This window comes from Phlebotomus papatasi, chromosome 2, assembly GCF_024763615.1.
Source record: "Phlebotomus papatasi isolate M1 chromosome 2, Ppap_2.1, whole genome shotgun sequence".
NCBI lineage: Eukaryota > Metazoa > Arthropoda > Insecta > Diptera > Psychodidae > Phlebotomus > Phlebotomus papatasi.
The window spans coordinates 39,655,819-39,676,140 of record NC_077223.1 but is presented as its reverse complement, the minus strand read 5'-3'; the positions used below and the strand labels follow the sequence as shown (position 1 = coordinate 39,676,140).

At 33.3% G+C, this 20,322-nt stretch overlaps 1 protein-coding gene across 3 annotated transcripts in view; it reads right to left on the bottom strand.

Moving 5' to 3' along the window:
• The window catches only part of LOC129804096 (POU domain, class 6, transcription factor 1), a 254,688-nt gene that overhangs the window by 223,329 nt on the left and 11,037 nt on the right, over nucleotides 1–20,322 (bottom strand). For all 3 annotated transcript variants that reach the window (XM_055851165.1, XM_055851166.1, XM_055851167.1), the window contains exon 2: nucleotides 9,636–9,790. The gene's annotated coding sequence lies outside the window, so the exon portion shown is untranslated. The remainder of the gene's footprint in view (nucleotides 1–9,635; nucleotides 9,791–20,322) is intronic.

Below are 20,322 nucleotides of genomic sequence, written 5' to 3'. Positions count from 1 at the left end.
TTTGAGCATGGATCTTAACACTTTGTCGGCTTCCAAATTACCAGCCAGAAATACAATTTATAGCGCGAAACATCATCGAGATGCTTATCAATGGTTGAATATGGTCATTTTGCTGAAGAAAATACGGTGGATTTCATGAAATTGGAATGAGTTAAAAATGGGAGAGTTGAGCTTTCTTCTCATGTGCGCATAGTCAAATTAATTGTCAAAACAGATTTTCTCAAATTTATTCAAATGATCAAAACTTAGAAACATAGAGCTAAACAATTTATTACACATTCAAGAAAATTCAGGAGTCAATTGAAACACCTTAGTTTTACAAAATGTTCAAGAAGAGATCGTGTAAATCGTGTTACTTAATTAAGTAAAAAATTGAAGCCCCATAACATAAATTTTGGCCCCGCCCATTATATAAATTGTTTAGCTAATTAAATTTACAATTTTTGTATTTGCAGTATTCGTTCATTACCATTTCATTCACAACCCAAACGTCAGGGATTTATTCACATGCATTTAAATACGGCGGGGTACAAACGAGCAGTAAAAAAATAAATTTGGTTAGCAATAAATCAAATTTGAGCATTATTCAATTTAGAACTTTAAGAATAGTGAAATTCTTTTGCAAATTTTGAAAATGAAAAATGAGTTTTCCATTTTATCTGCAAATATCTTTGATGTTAGTTATATAAATTAGATCCATTTTTGAAAAGATTTAGGTATTTTACTCACCAAAATTTAATATTTTCTGACTAAATTTAATCTTTTACAAACAGTCTTGACTGACTTTTACTTTTTATTGCTCATTTGATTTCTGCCTCTTAATATATTTAAACTCATTTAGGGTAAGTGTGCCAAATTCCGGCCAGCTTGCAATTTCGGCCATGTTTTTTGTTCCTCGAATTTGCATGAATTTTTAGATTTTACGTACTCTAGAGATTATACAATGCAAAAGATTAACAAAAAATGTAGCTTCGACAAACAAGATGACGTGAAAAAGATATTAGAAGAATTCTCGAAGGGCAATGAACTATGAGAATGAAGGTCGTCGAAATAGGGCACCAAAGCTATGTCTATATTTTTATTAATTTTAAAATGTATTGTGGAAGGTTGATCCAATAAGCTTGATGTTCGTTGATCGACTGATCGTTTATTGAGTACTTATGCTTAATATACATACACTTGACATGCATATACATTCATATATTATGTTTATGCCACACCTCCCCCCAAAAAGGAAAAAAAAATTATAATCTAACATGATTTTTTTTTTACATTTTGTATTTTCTATTTTTTTTTTATTTTATTTTATTTTTTTTTATATATGTTCTTTAATATGTAATCCCAGTGTAAAACTTAATTATGAAAATGTTTAAGAATATTGTTATGAACTATTTTTTCCTTATTTGTTTCTATATTTCTAATTTTACTGTTAACACCTAATCTTTCTGTAATTACGTAGGGACCCTCGTACAATACGTCTAGTTTCTTATTATTAAATTTCTTTAACCATACAGTATCATTAACATTAAAATTAGATTTCCTTATATTTTTATCGTAATAGTACTTATATTTTAATTTTTCTTTATCTAATTTTTTTTTAACGAATTTCCAACATCTTTGTAATTTATACTTTAGCTCTGCTGAGTACAAATCTATATTATAAACAGGCTGTACACACTCTGTTTGTAATGTTGACGGAAAATTCGCTATTTTACCGTATACCAGTTGGAATGGACTGTAATCATGGACAGTTGGTGTTGTATTGAAACAAAATTCAAAATATCCTAACCAATTGTCCCAATCGTCCTTTTGCTCATTAATATAGGACCTTAAAAATTCATTTAGAGTCTTATGACTCCTCTCAATACTACCAAGAGATTCATGGTGATATGGGGTCGAATGAACTTGGTCGATGTGAAGTGTCTCACATAACTTTTCAAAAACATTATTAATGTATTCTGTGCCCATATCCGATTTTAAGGTTTTCATTAGTCCGTATTTCAAGATAAAATGTTCTGTGATTGCTCTGGCAAGTGTATTCGCTTCTTTATCTGCTATTGGCACTATGCAAAGAAATTTTGTTAAATCGCATTGCAAAGTTACTGCGTAACGATTTCCACGACTTGTTCTAATAAAAGGACCAATCGTATCGACCGATACAATATCAAATGCACTTTGCGGAGTATGCGTTAACATCATTGGCTCCTTCTTATTCAAACTACTTTTTGCAATTTGGCAAGATTGACACGATTTTACATAATTAGAAATATCCTTAGACATTCCCTTCCATCGATATATCTCTCTTAATTTTTTATAGAGTCGATTTTGGCCAACGTGACCTCCCATGGGACTTAGATGGTGTTGGTCTAAAATTGCTTTAACTTCTTGTTTATCAGAAATTAGTTTTGGCGGCTTATACAGAAATATTCTAATACGCTGCAGCGTTTTATTAGCGATTGCTTTAAAACTTTCAAAGTTAATAAAGCGAAAGACAGCATTTTGTAAGGATAAAGATATCTCTTTTACTTTTAAATTTATGCACGTGCTTTCAATAATTTGTAGATCTTGCTCTAGTGCCAGATCATTATAATTTGCCGTCATCTTTACTGTATATTTCGAATTATTTTTCTTTTTAAGCGCGCTTGAGCCACCTGAGCAATTCGATGGAATTAAATCAGTGTCTGTGTAGAAAATGAGTTCAGGCATGTTCGAAATCTCAGAAAGCTTAGAAACCTCGACTATACCAAGGTGATCAGGCTTAGCACAGCTAGGAGTCATTAAACTTTCTAATTTTTTCTGATCTTTCAATTTTCTTTCATTTTGAGCCATACTTCTAGTTTGAACAGGAAGAACTAGAAGATTTCTAAGAAATTCTGAATCAATATCAATTCGACTAAGTGCATCTGCATTCGCGTTTTCTTTACCAGATCTATGTATTATATCGAAGTCATATTCCTCCAAATCTAAACGCATACGCATAAGTTTCGAAGACGGATTCTTCAAGTTAAACAAATATACCAAAGGCTTATGGTCAGTGATTATTGTGAATTTACGACCATAGAGGTAAGGACGAAAATGTTGAATGCCCCAATGGATTGCAGTTAACTCTTTTTCTATCGTAGATTTATTCTTTTCGCCTTTTGTGAAAGATTTACTTGCATACGCAATTGGTAAGTCTTCACCAATTTGTCCTTGAGACAAGATAGCAGAGGCTGCAATATTGGAGGCATCAGTTGTTAAAAGAAAGTGCTTATCGAAATCTGGATATTGTAATACTTTCGGACTTATCAGATCTCGTTTGAGAGTATCAAAAGACTTAGCACAATCATTGTCCCAGGAAAATTTAATATTCTTTCGAAGAAGTTTATTAAGGGGTGCTGCCTTTTCAGCAAAGTTAGCAATAAATTTACGATAGTAGTTGCAGAAGGCAACAAATCTGCGGACATCGTCTGCAGATTTCGGGACTGGATAATTTTGGACGACGTGAAATTTTGAGGGATCTGGTAGTACACCTTCAGGTGTCAGTCGATGACCGAGATAAGTAACTTCATTTTGCAAGAATTTGCATTTATTAGGGTTAAGTTTCAAATTGAATTTCCGCAATCTAGTAAAAACTTTAATTAAATTTGAATTGTGGTGGGCTAGACTAGCACCAAACACTACCAGGTCATCAATATATAAGAATGTTGCTTCGGGAGATAAACCGGACATAGCTAAGGACATCATTCGTTGGAAGCTATTGGGGCTAATTTTCAAGCCAAATGGAAGTCGTTTAAATTGGAAGTGTCCTTGGCAAGCCGTGAAGGCTGTAATTTCGCGTGAATTGTCTGTAGGGTTAATCTCAACCTGATGAAATCCTGATTGAAGATCTAAAACGGTGAAGAACTTTGCTCTTCCTAATTGATCTAAAATCTCTTCTATTCTCGGAAGTGGGAATTTGTCTGCTACTATAGATTTGTTAACCTTTCGGTAATCAATGACCAATCGCCACTTCTTTTCCACACCGTTGGATTTCTTTGGTACTAAGAGAATGGGAGAATTGTATGGTGAAGTTGAAGGTTCAATTATGCCATCCTTAAGCATATTAGTTACTTGCGTTTGAATTTCAGTAGCTTGAGATTGAGGAATACGGTAATTTTTAATATAGACTGGTTCAGAATTCGCACATTTAATTGACTGTTGATAAAAATTATTACACGTTACTTTGTCATCTTTTAAACAGAAAATATCATTAAAACTGCTGCAAATTTTTTGAATTGAATCTTGAGCAAATTCTGGAACGTTGGATAAATCTATTTCATTAAAAAGTTGTTTTAATCTTCGCTCATCATATTCCTTATCCTTCTTTAAAGAATCAACAGTGTAAAATGAATTTAAAGGCATAACTTTCGGTTTAAAGTTTTTCAATATTAATTTCTTATCCGTTGTATTTAAAAATGATACTAACGGTACATTACTGACAATTGAACTTGACGAATACACTCCAGGAGCAATTTCTTCTCCAATGACAACTGAATCTTCGGTTATAATTGCATCAACCCTTCTTACGACTTGGCTTCGAGGTGGTAAAATTAAGGTACCTTCCTCAGCTCTGTCATAGAGAGGAATTGAAATGACTTCATCTTGTACGGATAAATGTAATAAGTAACTATAATAGTCAATATTACATTTATATAATTTTAAGAAGTCTCTTCCTAAAATACCATCAAATGGAATTGTGAAACTATCATCAATTAAATGAAATTTATGTTGAACGGAATGACTCGAAAGCAAATTTAAAATAATATTACATGTTCCAAGAGACTTAAAATTTTCTGTACCAACTCCTGTAAAATTTACGGAGTCATTTCTATTTTGAAAAGTTGAGTGTATTAGTTTTTCAATTTTAAAAAGTGATATATCTGCACCAGAGTCAACCAAAAGGGTGCAGATAGATTGTGTATCTGGTACAAAAATTTTGATAAAGTTGGATAAAGAAACGTTTACTGAGTAAATCGATGGTTTTGCATCATTGCCCCCGGCTGTTGCTCCGCTGGACCAGGGGCCACAGCGTTTCCCAAATGTTGGCAACAGCCGTGCGTTTGGTACGCACCAGGACTTTCTTGCATCATACAAACACGGTAGTTATTGCTGTTATGAAAATTACCCCGTCCGCGATAATTTGCTCGATTACCATGACCGCGGTAGTTCCCTCTATTATTGTAATTTCCTCTATTATTTCGGCTGTTATTATTCGAATTATTTCCACTACCAGAAGATTGTCCTCGACTACTGGAATTGCCGCGTCCTTGGAATCCTCCGCGCTTGGAATATCCTCTTTGACCGTTACTATTGGAATGTTTTTTTCTGACCATATGATTTTACAAAGTTAACTTGCTTTATATCTTTAGGAAGAGAAGCTTCAGCTTCATGAGCTACAGAAACTGCTTCAGAAAAAGTTTGAGTGCGTGACGCTAAAACAACTACCTTAAGATCATTCTTGAGCCCGTTCTTGAATGCACTTGCTGCTGTCGCATCATTCAGTGCCCGAATTACTTCTGCATTACTACCATCTTGAGCAAGAATCTGAATCTTTGATAATTCATGGGAAATCTTTTCTATTTTATCAGCAAATTCGGTAACTGAACTTTGACCTTGTCGAGCTTGTGCTAATTCGTGAGTTAAGGTACTGACTGTCTTTTTAGATTCGAAGCGTTCAGAAACAGCTTTTTTCAACTGAGCATAAGTTGTAATGTTAGAAAAACTAATAGAATTTTTGGCTTTACCCTTGACCTTTATGCTAATTACAAAATTGATTAACAAAGTCTTGCTCTGTTCATTCAGGGTGTTCCAATAAAATTCTACAGCCGAAAGAAAGTCTAACATCTTATCACTTTCTCCACTGAAATCAGGAATAATTTGAGAAGCCGTTTTTATATCGAATTGAGCCATGTTTTCTATTGATGTCTGTTCTGTTTCTGTCCGATCTTCAAGTACTAAATTTTCTTCAATTTTAGCTTTATTTATCTTCTCCTGTATACTTTTATAAAATTTTTCAATTTCATCAACCAAATTCTTTTCTTCTTGACCTTTCTTTTTCAAAGTTTCTAATTCTTGAGGTTCTAATTGAGTAAGTAATCTTCTATATGCAATGACAAAACTATTATGCCAATCATTGGTAACTTCTCTTTTTATTTCTACATAATCAACAGCATACTGTCGATCAGCATTGTGCTTCTTAAAATTCTGTAAGAGTTTCTTTAAATCCTCAATTACTTTATTTAAAATTGAAAAGTCACCCATTTAGTTAATAAAAACTTAAAATTTACCCATATCTTATATAATATAATTTGACCTATATGGTTGACCTACTTCTTATGTTATTGTTTACTAAGTGTTGACAATACTTGCAATTCATTGTTTTGCTACTTGATCCGACTTTGCTTCATCAGCTGCTAGTTGTTGTTCGGTGAACTCTGCAACTTTGCACACGCTGTCTTCAATCGGCAACTCAGCAATGATGAATCGTTGACTTCATACGATCCACTCTCTCGCCAAAGTCCATCGTTGGTCGCTCACCTTAGATGCAATTGCCTGTCGACTCAGCAACCGGATGCTCCCAGACGTCATCAGCCAGACTATATGCAACGTACGCAGGACTTTAGAAATTTGAACTCTGTGGGATCATACCTCTACGTGAAAAATTATTCATGATGAATTTTCGGAGATGTGGCAATCTTGTAGTTTATCCTATGACAGCTTCTTTCAGCATTCTCCTTTTTTTTTGATGATTTATCTCGCTGATGTTTCGCTGATCATATTGATGTTCAGCTGATCTTCTGGACTCGGTTTTTTTTTTATTCAATGCATTTTTCGCACTATAGTTCATTTTAATCACTATTCTGGATGTTATAGTTTTTAAATCACTTTTTTTCCACTTTCGTGTTTATTGTCCAGATTCTAAAACGTTCTCTGCGGATCTTCTCAATGCTAAAACTGCTGCTTGTTGAGATGCTCTTGCCTTAATACGGGCTTTCCATTTTCTGTAGATTGCATACAGGATGATAGTAGTGATCACTGATAATATCACAAATAATATTATTTCCACTCGCTGTAGCTTCGCGAGCTCCTGTAATATGTCTTTTTCGCATCCCATCTTATCATTCTGTGGCACTATCTCAGCATCCACTTCATCTTGATGCTTATACACTCGACGATAATGGTATCGATTATTGCACATTTTCACCACCGATTAACTTTTGGGACACAATTAGATTTTTAATTTTTTTAGGATGTGGCATTTTGTGACCGAGTCACGATCGCCATGTGGAAGGTTGATCCAATAAGCTTGATGTTCGTTGATCGACTGATCGTTTATTGAGTACTTATGCTTAATATACATACACTTGACATGCATATACATTCATATATTATGTTTATGCCACAGTATTAAGAATGATTTTAGAGTAAACAAAGACGGTAAACTCTTTAAATTTTTTTACAATTTTTTATTGCAAGCTCTTAAACATGTAAAATTACCAATTTTCAACAGTATTTTCTGAAATTTTTAATTAAAATTTTAAAAATCAGTCTCATCATCATCATCATCCGCTATCATCCTAGAAGTTCATCCTAAGTATACCCCGTGGGATACCCTCTTGACTGAGCCTCTGCCTGTGGATTGCGGACCGGATTGTGGGCGTTCGGAGCTCTGTGACGCTTCTGCTATTGTGCTCTGTCTGCTCAGGCTTCCCTGGCTCTTCCCACACCTAAAAACAAAACCTCTACCTGGGTCCTCGGACTCAACCCTCTGCCCCCCCCCCCTTTTTAATGTATCCAAGTGCCAGCAACACGTGCCTTTTTTTTTGGCCAAGCTGGCACTAATCCCTCAATATGCTTGCTCCTGTTGCCCTTTTCCCTACGCAACGACAGCGCTCTTAACTAGCTGATTGCAATTGTAAAACTGCATAAATCCTGGCATATACGATCTATGATTCAGGGTTTCTGCCGTTTACCTGATGAGATCGGTCGTGGTAAGTCGGCGGCAGACGCAACCAAGCATTAATTGAGGAGAAATATACAAATTGAATTGAATTGAATTAAGTTCTCGAATTAAGGATAAGTCATCCGCATGTTCGGTTGGTTTAAAATGCTTTCTATGTAGTCATCTAATTAAAAGTCTAATTTATATGTCCTAATGTGATTAAATGAGCCTAAACACAGGTAGATTTTGATACTCCAATAGTGTCTTGGATAAAAGGTAAATGGAACTCTATTTGCACAAAAAGTCGTTGACGTTCGAAGAATTCAAATTCAATTTCGAATTTTCATACTAAATTTTCGAACAAGGTGGGGAAAATTTATCAAATATCACACTAAAATCTGGAAAAGAGTTACTCAGTGATTAAGGAGTGATTGAGTAATGGGACAAGAACAGTAAGCGTCGTATTTCTGTTTTATTCCTCACAATAATATGAAGACCGTCACATTTTGACACTTGAGCACTTCGAAATTCGAACAGGATGTATCTCAGCCACCTTGCGGAATTATCTAAAAGTAAGAAAGTCTCTTTTTTGGATCTTTAAATAGATTTCCGAATTTTTCAAGATCTACTTCTGTACGGAAGGAATGTCTTCTTCAAGATATTCAATTCTTAGCACTATGTGGGCCTTGCACTCCCAATTGTAAAACTCGAGTTTGGGATTTTTCCGCGAAAGAATTGAAATTCTTTTTAATTGTATCACGGAGTCCCCAAATCCGAAAAACGTAATAATTTAATTGTTGTTGAATGTTGTGGTTTCTGAACATTTTGACTTATTTTAGAAGTATAATTTTTATCGAATCAGAAAATAGTTTTTCATCCTTAAGGAAATTATTTTGCTGTCTATTTTTTTTTAAATTAACCAATAATTTAATAGCAATAGGTATTAATAAAAATTTATTAAAATATTAAATAACAAAATGATTACGATATTTTATAAACAATCTTTCTTACTTTAGATTCTATACCTAACACAAAGATACTCTCTCGACTTATCCAAACTCCGCTAAACTTTTCTCAACCCTCATGTGAAACTCTTAATAATTCCGCATATTATTTTATAAATATTCAAGTTTATAAAAAAAGAAAATCTTATTGCTATCTACTCAACTATTTCCCTGCGTTGTAAAATGTCGTTGTCATCAAATCCTAGAATATGAGTGCCTAGCGAAATTGCACATTCTCGAATAAGTACTCATTAAAAATAATTTATTTAGTAAAGTCCACAGTGAGATTTACCACATAAATTTATCACTTTGCAATAATTCAGCCAGAGTGGTTTTCTGATTAAAATAGCAAAAGATGCGTCTTTTGAAATTTAAATATCACATCGTCTCGTCAATATAAATATTCTTGATATCAATTGCTGTGAAAATTTTGTGTTGAGAAAAATTCCACACAATTTATTGTTGATATTAAAATTATTTTATTGCTCAGCTCTTTACAATCCATCCCTACTTTTAATGTGCGTTAAAACACGTGTCATAATGCTTAATAAACCTGCTGGTCAGGTCATCTTGAGAAGGAGTTTTTGAGTGGTAGATAGAGAGGGAATTTTCTATTTTATTTGGATTTATCTATTAAAATTCAATAAGATTTATGCAGATACACTCACCGGAAGCGTTCAAAATTGGTTCTCCTTGAGGTTTTTCCACTGTGTCGTTGTTTTGGCGGCAAGAAAGTTGACGGAGGTTTCTGAACTCGGGCCTCTAACCTCTATGTCTTGGGAAAGTACACCAAATTGGGTCACTTTTATGCAAACGAGTTCGTCTGGAATTAAAAAGATATTTTTGGAAAATCAATGATAAGAACAATTTTCCAAGATAATCTCTGAAAATTATCAATTTTGTATATTTATTGCATACCTTTTGATAATAAAAAAATTTTATAAATTACTTACTATTTAAATTATAATTTTTATGTATTTTACATTCGAAAATACTTGTTGTATTAAAAAAAATATCAAAAAATCATATTTGATATTTTGTGTGATTTCTTTTGTTCAAAATTAAACTATAGATGATTTTCTATGCTCATACAAAGTTTTTGAAGCGTCTCATCACGAATATCCTTTTAAGTCCAGTTTATGGCAGTTTCAGCCCTAAAGTCGTATTATAATAACAGTAGTCAATAAAATTTTACTACCTAATATCACTCACAAGTTTTCTTATTGGATTTAAATCCGGAAGAAGTACGGACTAAGTCAAGAACTTTCAACTTTTCCTCATAAAACCATTGTCAAATCCGTGGGGTCGACTTATCTGAATTTCTTTGGGTTTATTATAATAATTACTCAATTTTATGACATTTCTAAATTGCTATTCTCCAATATGAGACCATTTGTAGGAGGTTTTGACAATTTTGCTTTAAGTTCTCAAAGTACATGGGGGCAGATTTAAACAGACACTTGAGGAAGTAAGCTGTACCCAATAATCATTGCTAATAATTTGCAATTTTAATAAAACACTATTTAAAATGTTTATTGTAAATATTGTGTTAGCTATCGACGAAGTTCGAAATTTTTCAAAATAGATCTTTTAAAGAAACATTGTCAAAATGCAAAAAACACAATTATTCAGAAACTTACAAATTGTGAATTTATCTGTGAACTTTTAGTGATAGTATGACAAATTCAAATAATCTAAAGCACAAAAATAATCTGTAGGGGGAGGTGGGGCTACTTTGAGCTGTGGGCTAGATTGTTATACGACATTTTCGCCTATTTCTAAATGAAGATGGTTCTTACAATTATTTCATTTAGATCCACAATTATTTTGTCTATCCAATTTACATAATGTTAAAATCCAACTTTCATTAGAAATACATGAAGAATCGTATAACAATGCAGCCCCACAGCTCGAAGTAGCCCCATATCCCTCTAACAGTGATTGTGAACCATTTTTATACTAGTTTTGCAGGTTCAAAAATTAAGCAGATTTAAAGAATTTTGAGCCCCAAAGAGACTTTGACTGAACCTCTAGAATATTTAGGGAAAACTGGGGCACTGTCGAACACGGGGTAATACCTAACACTGCGATTTCGTAATTAATATATTAGATTTCAGAGGACAACACCTATATAAATTCATAGATAGTATAGGGACGCTTGTCCACTGAAGAAATCATCGTCATGGGGTCATAGTCCAAGTAGTTTTGAAATAAAAATCAGTGTTCAGTTTTCAAAAATCAGTCGCCATGTTCGATGGCGTGCCAGTTTTCCCAAGCCTAGAAAATTTAGTAGTAAAATACTAGGTAAAGGCAATTTATGCAAAAGACCTCTAGTCAATGATCCTAAGCCTTCAGTGTAAGACATTTTGAGAAAAATCTTTATTACTAAATTTTACAGGCTAAAATATAATTGAGGATCAGCCTGAGTCTAAGCCCTTATATTCCTATCACTGAGAAAAAAAAAGAGGATACGATTGACTTTTTTTCCTTGTAACTTTAACACTTTTTAGGTGTAAAAATAAATCAACATTTTTTAATGTTAATTTTACACCTTTTTAAGGGTAAAATTAACATGGAAAAGGGTAACTTTAACCCCTAATAAACCTAAAAAGGGTAATATTTACACCGATTTTGGATCAATATTGCAGGAAAAAATTAGCATTTCAGGAATGTTATTTTAACTTTTTCGGATTTCTCTCATCAGTGTAGTCCATAGGAGAGGAGCCTATATAGAGTAATCACGATATTAAGCATTTTGCAAATCTTCGATGCTTTTATGCTTTTTGTGTGATATTCAATAAGAAAAAAAATCTAAATTTACGTTTCTTTTAGATTATTATCACAGTAAATACTAGCAATAATTAATCAAATATTAATAATTTTAATGATAAAACAGAGAAGTTTTGCAATATGCTGGCCATAACCTATGCCACCACGTAATATAACTTGATACAAGCACATCAAAAGTTCTGGCAACCGTCTTAGACGTTTTCTTTCTGTTGGGAATATTCAATGCTTTAATGTAATTCTATTGTAAGTCTTGTATGATCTTGACCCTTCTCCAAGACAATGTTGCAACAAATTTATAATTCCTAGATATGGAATTTATGCAGAAAATTCCACTGAGTTGTGATTTCAAAATAACCCTTCAGTTTAAATCTTTATTAATAAGCGGAGGAAGTGTCTGGTGTCGCTTAATTCCATTTGTTAGGGCAAATACGAGTCCTCGGTATGCCCTCACTTCTTGGATACTTAATGGTAAATGATGGCGAGCTCATATGTAAGTTTATGTGTATGTAAATGATGTACTTTGCCGTTCAATTTTCCAAGATAGTGATACAGACAGAGAGAGAAACAGGGTGTGGCACTAAATGAGATTGAATGGGGCAAATGAGAAACAAATTCGAGGTGAAGTAAAAAGAGTTGAGATCAAAATTGAATAATGTTGAAAAAAAAATAAGAAGTAAAAAAATCATTTGGGAGACCATCTAATTTTTTAACATTATGCCCCTTCCTCAACATTTTTTTTTAGTATTGTTAAACGCAAAAAGAATGAAAGACTGATGTCTGGAGAAATCATTTAATTTCTCGAGGTTTTTTTTCTTTCATTATTATTGTCTTCTATGGTCTGCTGGAAGCCTTTCCTCACACTTTCTGGTACCCCACCATCTCTCACTTACATTTCTAATTTACTAATTGAATTAAGGAGGAATTGGACATGGCCAGCGGTTCACCCTGTTAGGAGTTAATATTAATTTGGAATTATTTTGCCTCCATCTTCGTGTCTTTGGTGTCTTGTCTTGCTCTTGTTGTTTGGTGCTTCAGCTCATTCCAACAAATCATCCAATAAAATCAGAAAACAATTAATGCTGACTCACTATCCACCAACAACACATCCCATCCCCCTTCGTGACCCTGTTCCCCTCATCATTCCACAAAACCTCCCAACACAATCATTAATTTCTCCATCTGTCGAATTCTCCTCTAACCAAACCCAAACTCTTTTTTTTCTCAAAGAGACATGAAGAAGAAATTCCATAGAGTTTAATGGTAACAATTTCTCAATTTTAATGTGACTGGGTTTCTCATCATGGTTCGCTTTTGAATCTCTTCTGACATTTGCATGTAGATATTGTAATTAAATCACGATTTTTAATATTAATTTCTACAATCTCATTCCCACTAGATACCATCCTTTCCATTTTGCAGCATTCCAACGGAAATTGCTCCGAAACATTCATTTTATTTTGAATTGTGCAAGGAATAAATTTGTTAATTTCAAAATACTCTGAGAAATTTTCAAGGATATTTAGGCGTTATCTGTGTGGATCTTCTTGCAGAAATCAGTATGGATCAGGGGTGAAATTCTGAAGTACTTCCAGTGATAGCTAAGTAGTTCTAGTCTCGCTACTTAGCTATAGATTTTTAAAGAGAAATAGAAATAATTTCAATAGATAAATTGCACTTTGTTTAGGGTTAAATTCTTAATTAGAATTGTATTTAATGTAATCAAATTTTTAAAACATTGATATTAGTCCTAAAGATGTAAATATAGATAGTAGTAAGGCATTTGCCCGGTATTTTAAGAATTGACATGGATTTGACAGTTATGCCACTAGCAATCATCTGAAACACCTAGAGGAAAGTGCTCTCCCTTCGAACGTTCATGCCTTCGAATAATGTGAATTTCTTGTGTTTTTCGTAAGAGATTTACACTAAATTATCACGGAATTATCAACAATTGATGATAAGCTAACTAGTATTTAATAGAAATGTTTAAGTCTCTAAGGAAACTAAAAGACAATTCACATTATTCGAAAGCATGAACGTTCGAAGGGAGAATACTTTCCCCTACGTAACGACTCCTCTATATGTAAGGTCCTTGACACACTTAGGACTTAAGCCGAGATACGGCTTAGTAGAAAATGATAGAAATGTGGTTTAACCATTATTTTGAATATAATTACTCTAAGCCGTCTCTTGGCTAATCCTCAAGTCTGTCAAGGCCCTAACCCTTTAAGGACCGGTGTCCCAAAAACATAAATCGTTCTTCTTATTGCTTTCTGGACATGATAATTTTCTATAGAAAAAAAAACGGTTTTTGTTTTTGGAATACCGGTGTCTCACTCGTTCTTAAAGGTTTAAAACCTTAAAAACTACAATCGAAAATAAGTTACTTTTAATTTCAAGAAAAATATATCCGTTCATTGAAGGAGATGGATATTTTCTACTGGACATGAAACATAAACTAGAAGACATATTAGGACCTTAGCAAAATCAGGCTGATTCTCGAAAATATTTTAGACTGTAAAATTTAGTTAACTCAGTATAATATACTGAGGGCTTATGATCATCGATTAGAGGTTCTTTGCAGACGTTTAATTTAGCCAATGATTTACTGCCAAATTTTACAAGCTAAATATTCGTGAGCATTATCCTGGATCTATTTGGGCCTTTACAAGGCATAACCCTGGATTAATATATTTTTGTCAGGTTAGATGAGCGTACGTACAGTTTTAGTTTTGGATTATGAGAAACTGATATGTTATACGAGATATTGAGAAGTGTCCATAAAAAGATTTCCGATCATAATAGAAAATCTCTGAATTGATTAAATAGAAAATAGAGATACCAGTATTCTCTGTTTGTCTTGCTGACACGGGCTTCAGGCCTAAAGCTGAGCCCTATTGCATAATTTGCCTAGTTTTCTATCAATAAAGATTTTTTGGAAAATTGTTCTTTGCTTTGCATTTATTAAAGACAAATGACCTATAAATTTCTAAAAAACCAATAAAATTGGTTGTTCTTTAGGAATTTTAGACATTCGTGATTATGGGCTAAAAAATACTGGGTAAAATACCTCTATTGGAAACAAATTAATCCAAATGGAGGCAAGGGAAAGTTTCTAATTGGAGACAAACAGTGTAAGTGAAACCGCGACGAAAGGCTTCCAAAACCTTATTGAGTTGCTCTTGACTGTAGGATTTGTTCTTATTCCTGGTCTTTTCTCCTTTCCAATCTAAGACAATAAGAAAATCTCTAAAAAAAAAAAAAAACATATTTCCGGTATTTCCAATTGAAGCATTTCCAGACACTTCAGAAAAACTCTCTTTGTTCACGAAATTGGTAATTTTTCAGTTGAAAATTTCACGTACCGTTAACAATAAAGATTAGCACTTAATTTCACATAATTCTGCCAGAAATATTACATATGTGTAAAAATAAAGTTATAAAGAACAATCACCCTAATGTGTTTTTTATTATAAAACATGGTTGACTGATAAAAAATTCAATGGTAAAAACGTACACTTTTAATTTTTCTGAGAAATTTATAAATTAATATTTGTGAAAATGAATGGATTTTTGCTTTATTTAGAGCAAAATTAACTAAATAATGAAACTGAGGTATAGAAAATATATAAATAAAAATTTAATACTGTATTTATCAAGGAAAAAATGATGTTTCCATTTGGAGTAGCGAAAAGTTTCCATATGGAACAGGTTCGAAATTAGCTTAATTTACCCTATTTCATATTTTCTATTATCAAAACTTCCATACCTATTGCAAAAAAAAATTCAAGAATTTTCAGCTTTTTGTCCTGGCCATAGAGTCGAAATGCAAAATGTTACTAACTGATTTCTTCTTTAAATTACTTCTTAGCACTTTTCGCTCTTAAATTATTTTATAAAATTGGCTAAGCTTTTCTAGCACACTTAAATATTTTAAATTTATTTTTTTTTTTTTTGAAGAAGGTAAGTAAAGCGTTCGTGAATCTGTCCTGAGCTCACATCCCATACAGGTTACCTCAGAATTTTTTTGTAGAATTAAAATAGATAGCATAAAATATCTGGTTTTAATATGAAGGATTTTTCTCCTGAACAGGAAGTTCCCTTATTCCCTTCGGAATTTCTACCAGGAGACAATCTTAGCAAATTGCTGTTATAGATAATAAATAAATAAGGAGAAAATACCGTCCGAGATAATGTCCACTTATGGGGAGGTTATCCAAGACCGAAAGTCGATATCTCTTACCGTTTGATCTCTAGCTCGGGAGCAAGCATAAGATTAACTAAAAATATTCAGTAGAAATATAACAAGCCTCAGACATTTAATACCTATAGCCCCTTATAAATTTAATATTTGCAGTGTTATCAGTAGATTATAATCAGTCTATTCGAGTGTGCGTCTTTATGTTTGCTAACATCAAAATCCTGGAGATGCACTCATGTCTTCGTGTTTGGCCAGGTATTTTTTGGGCTTTCAGTGGAACATTTTATTTACCTGGAGGTCCAAACGATGATACTCTCCAGCGTCTGAATATTTAACTAGACTGTGTGAAGTTTAATTATTGCTGCGTTGTATGGTTCTGATGGCGTCTGATGTTGAGTGATTGTCTCATTGAAGTCGTGGCCAAAGGCTTCCATGGGTACGCATTAGACGTCAGTGGAGATGGATCTTCGTGAAGTGTAATGAGATTTGAGAGAGAGGGTTGAGGGGCTGACGAGTCGGCCAAGAGACCACATACCAACGCTGAACTAAATCATAATTAATTATCTTGTCTCTAATTCAAAACGTGAACACAACACCCCCGGTCCCTGCACCAACCACTCCCAAGATGTCGCCCCGAAACCGTTGTCATGTTTATCAGTCATCTTCATCCCTGACTTTGGACACTTCCTTTCTTGACTTATTCCTCAATTCATTTTACACGTTTAGTGTTTTATTCTCAAACTGCCGCATCGTCTTAATGGTCACCAAATGTGTGATCGAGAAATGATTATTTAACACCTCCCCGCATAATGACAACACTTTTGCATACAACACTCCAACCCATCGCAAACTGTTTCAACTTCACGAGTTTTACCGGTTTTTCAGCGTACAGCCATCATCGTAAAGAATTTTTATTGGGAATTTTATGCATAAACCAGAAATAATTAAATATTTTTACCATTTGCCATCGTGTTTTTGCTCTTCTTTCACATCGCTTTGATGTGTCTTTTCTCGTAATCTTCGAAAGAATATCAAATGCTTTTTTGAAGGGCACGAAATTTCTTTAATAAAATGTCAATAAATTGAATGAACACAAAATAGATACATTAACATTAATAGATGTTACTGTTTCTCCTCAAAGTTGTAAAATTTTGATATTTATTGCTAAATTTGCGGTTTTTGCTCATTAATCGAACATTTTTAGCAACATAGCCTCAATTATTTGACACTTTAGAGATGCCAATCTTTCTTTTTATTTTTTATTTCTTAACTTTCGTTCCAGAAAACACAAAATTTGACCCAATTCTCTGCGGGGGAAATCTTCTCATCAATGGATATAAAAGTCAAAATGGCTTTTGAGGAAGGATTTGGAATAATCGAAACATTTTGTACAAATTCCATTAGCTGAATAAATCAATTTTCAATCCCTCGCATTTACCAATCAAAATTAAATTTAACTCATTGATTAAATTACTGATCCCACATTGTACGATTGTATCTCATTGTAATTTTAATCTATTTGTATCTCCTCGATATTAATTTCCCCAACATTCCGGCCTGTTTTCTTTACCAACTCTCGGGGACATTTGCTGGATGGCGAGAAACCTCTGAAGGGTGGATTTTTGGGAGGAATTTATTTGTTCAGTGGGTAAATGGAAAATGGCCAAGTGAATCAGGAAGGGATTGTGATTAATTTATTGGCGGCGAAATAGTAAAGAGCACAAGTTACGATTTAAATTGAAAGAAAACATTTTGTAGAAATGTTTGTTGAAAGTTTGTCATAGGGATGTTTCTTCGTCCATTCTTTCATGTTTTATATGCGAAGCACATTCATCATACTTTCATCAAATTCTTATTGGCCGTCGATTTGACAAAACCTTTTGTATTCTTTACTCAAGTATCGAAAATATAATCTCACAATTGTCAAATAAATAAAATTGACAAACGTTCGTTTGTCAACTTTGACAATAAATTATGTTAAATAGAGATTAGGCCCTATTAAATTGAATAAAAGTACAAAAAGTACACTCTTATCTAAGTTCAGACGGAAAACTGTTTTACTTATTTTTAAATTTGAAGAAAAAACCAAGTAATGGATATTTATAATAAAAAAGGCAACCATTTCCCTTTTTTGGACTTCCAATACTGTATTAAATGATCATTCTTTCAATTTTTATTTTTAATGGTCTTAAAAAACGTTTAACTTCATGGTCACCATGACGTCGGTATTTTAACTCTAAACTTACGTCAATATTTCGATTATTGTCAAACTAGTTAAATTTTAGTATTTTCACTGACGTTTATTATAGACGATCAATGCAACGTATTTATGATTCATATGTCGTTCATGAGGTTAAAATGCCCTAAAACCATGTTTTTTCAAGATCAAAGGCAAAATTGCTCTATCGTATTTCTCAACCGAAGGAGATCGTGTAAAAGATGGTTGACAAGGTCATGTAATTTCCGACAATTCTGAATTGGTTCCAATTGGTACTGAGCAGAAATGTATTTTTGGTTCGAAAATCCCGAAAATCAATCCTATTATGCCCTAATCTCACTTACGATTTAATCTGAAAGATGGCTTAACGTAATTATAATGAAAGTAACTCCATCAATTTCTGACTAATACGTCTCTCGGCTTGAGTCGAAATAAGTGTGTCTAGGGCATTACTCCTAAGCTATTTGGAGATCTTTCAGGTAATTCATAATTCGGTTCAATTCGGTTCTAAACCGATAAATGGTAAATTATGTGAAAGTACTTTTGAGGTATCTCATCCAAGTCACGAGTCTTAACTTCTAGCACAACACGGGGCGCTTTGCCAAACTTTTGGAAATTTCACCAGTACGTTTGAAAAATCTATCGTGTTTAAAAGATTAAAGTATGATAGTGATCTTAACCCCTTAAGGACGAGAGGGTCAAAAATTGGGAGTCAGAAAAAATCAGTTTTTCTTACTCTTTAGAACAAAACATACTTTTAGACGGCCGTAGTAAAAATTTCATTTTTGGGTCACCGGTGACCCAATCGTCCTTAAGGAGTTAAACACAAGCTTTTTGTTACTGATTTAGTGAGTTTTGAAATCGAGAAGGAAAATTTGAAATTCATTGATCTAAAAGATTATTAAAGAGATTAAAACATTATGATATCTTATTTTTGAAGAAAAAGAAAAAAATACAAATACCTTCGCTATCTGAAAGATCTTAAGATGCATTTTGTTATAAAGTTTTACTAAATATTGTTACTATGCTTGTATTACTCCTAGAGATATGTCGTTCCTGAGACCGAGATCTACAACTGTTGAAAATTTGGTGGTCATCTGACATCCCGGTAACGAGATATTCATTTTTTCGAAAAAAAAATTAGGGGAAACTGGGGTACCACCAAACACGGGGTAGCACCAAACACTAATTTTTTATTTCTTAACTGGACTACCCCAATCATTTTTTCAGTAGACAAGCATCGCTATAGTGCCTATAAATACCTATAGGTCTTGTCTTTAGAAGTCGAATATCTGATTAAAAAATTGCAGTGTTTGGTGCTACCCCGTGTATGGTGGTGCCCCAGTTTCCCCTACATGGGAAGCATACGAATTTACTAACTTCAAAAAAGTTGTCATTCTGAGAGCATAGTAGTATGGAATCGAAGCGTCACTTTGTACTTAACTTTGCAATGTCAAAAAATGTAAAACTTTGAAATGTCTAAATTTGACGTCTTAACGATATGACAAAATGACATTTACAATGTAAACTGATGCCATCTATCGGCTTTAAACCTCTAAATTTTTAAATAGATGATGAATTATGCAATAATCAGCCTTTTTGTTATTTGTTTCAAAAGATTTGTTAGATATTTGTAGATTAGATAAAAAAAAGAAAAACTATCATCATTTCAACAAAAATTTAGTTCTTTTTTTATTTTCGCGACAAAATTTTAACTAATTTTTATTTTTAATTTTATAGTAGTTTAGTGTGGTTCATAATGATAAAATGCACATAATTTCTTCTGAATTGACCATCCCTTGCCATGCAGACAGAGAAATCCCTTGGTCCTTTCCCTAAAGCAATTCCTCTTGAAGCACAATTATATTAACTAACAATCAATAGTATAGAGAGCATAGAGAGAGTGGAGTTTCTTGAAATGGGGTGCATAAGGAGATACCAAGTCATTTCCAAAATAGGGTGAAATTTACTGTAATCTTTCCCTTCTATTTGCTTCGAATTTTACACAAATCGATCGATTGTAAATTTTCGGGGTTGTTTATGCGCCACATTTCCATCGGTAAGAGTTGAAGATTCACGATCGGAAGCAAATTTATGGCCTCTGAAATTTAATTATGGCTTTTTGAGAGGGAGTATGAGAGTCTGG